General features: G+C 47.9%; 1 protein-coding gene across 5 annotated transcripts in view; it reads left to right on the forward strand.

Annotated features, from left to right (window-relative positions):
• Window positions 1-1,335: 1,335 nt before the first annotated feature.
• Window positions 1,336-1,625, forward strand: part of ZFP57 (ZFP57 zinc finger protein) — a 10,214-nt gene continuing 9,924 nt past the window's right edge. For 3 of the 5 annotated variants that reach the window (XM_010848186.1, XM_010848187.1, XM_010848188.1), the window contains exon 1: window positions 1,375-1,431. The gene's annotated coding sequence lies outside the window, so the exon portion shown is untranslated. Of the gene's footprint in view, window positions 1,602-1,625 lie in introns of all 5 variants that reach the window. The other 2 variants (XR_825958.1, XM_010848185.1) reach the window with 1 other exon arrangement.

Below are 1,625 nucleotides of genomic sequence, written 5' to 3' on the forward strand. Positions count from 1 at the left end.
TAATTCCAAGGCAAACTTGGATTCACAGTAATCCAAGTCTATGCCCCGACCAGTAACAGTGAAGAAGCTGAACAGTTCCATGAAGACCTATAAGACCTTCTAGAACTAACACCCAAAAAAGATATCCTTTTCATTGTAGGGGACTGGAATGCAGAAATAGGAAGTCAAGAAAAACCATAAATAAATATTAAAAAAAATAAAATAAGCAAGCCCCCTTCCCCACCCCACATTTGCTAACCATCCTGTACTAACCAAGGAGTCAAGACTCTAGTGTGCAGACTTCAAAGCAGGGTCTGGTTTCCTGTCCCGTGAAGCCAGATGTGGGCTTTGGCAAGGCTCAACATCTCTGAGCCTGTTTACCTATAAAGACAGAGTAACAATTCCAACCTCTCACAAGATGTTTATGAGGATTTAATGGAGGCTATGTTTTCAAGGTTTTTTTTGGTAAATTGTAAAACCCCATGCCAATGTTGACACGTCAAACATGATCATGATACAAAATGGTTTATGGTAAGTGCTAATTAAGTGGAAAGAAAAAATGTAATTTCTGTTGAGCAGATTAAAAAAAAAAAAAGACATTGCTGAGAAACCAGATAAGCAGCCAAGGTTAAGTAGAACTTTCCCTGGGCATGGTCCTCTCTGCGCCACATGCATGCTGTTATCATCTAAGTCACCGTGTGTGTTCTCCCCCTTTGTCTTTGCTTTTCTAAGGTGCTATGTGCCTCCAGGTCTCCTTCTGGGGGCCCATGAAGGTCTCATTTTCCCCCTTTGGGCTCTAGGTGATGGTGGTTGGTGATTGTGTGTTTTTGTTTTTGTTTGGTTGCTAAGTCCTGTTAGACTCTTTAGTGACCCCATGGACTGTAGCCAGGCTCCTCCATCCATGAGATTTTCCAGGTAAGAATACTGGAGTCGGTTGCCATTTCCTTGTCTAGGGGATCTTCGCAACCCAGGGATCAAACTCAGGTCTTCTGCGTTGCAGGCAGATTCTTTACCATCTCAGCTACAGTGGTGAAGAACCCGCCTGCCAGTTAAGGAGAGGTGGGTTTGATTCTTTGGTCAGGAAGATCCCCTGGAAAAAGGAACGGTAACCCACTCCAGTATTCTTGCCTGGAGAATTCCATGGACAGAGGAGCCTGGTGGGCTAGAGTCCAAGGGATCACAAAGAGTTGGACATGACCGAGCTACGAACATATTCTTTACCACTGAGCCACTTGGGTAGCCCAACTGTGTGTTTTCATCAGAAATAATTCAATCCCTTTTCTCCCAAGAGTGAGTTAAGACTGGAAATGAAATCCTAGCCCTGGGTGGGACCAGCAGCTACAATTGGTAGGAGGGATGGGCTAGTGGGATGGGCGGATCCTTTTTCTTTTAAGCTTCCTAGATTGTTTTGAACTCTTGACTTTGGCGGTCCCACAAGCAAAGCCAGGCAGGGTACGCGGTGGGTCTGCGGAAATCGGCGAGGAGAGTGGGGTCGGGACGGGGTCCTGGCAGGGCCGGGGCGGGGTCGCGGGCTCCCGGTACATTTGCGCTGGGTTGGCGCGGCTAGCCGCTGGCCCACCGGAAGTCCTACGTCCTGGAGCCCCGGTCCTCGGCAGCGGCGGGTGAGTAAGGGCAGCGGGGAGTTG

The sequence above is a fragment of the Bison bison genome, unplaced genomic scaffold (genome assembly GCF_000754665.1).
Source record: "Bison bison bison isolate TAMUID 2011002044 unplaced genomic scaffold, Bison_UMD1.0 scf7180017864260, whole genome shotgun sequence".
NCBI classification, from domain to species: Eukaryota; Metazoa; Chordata; class Mammalia; order Artiodactyla; family Bovidae; genus Bison; species Bison bison.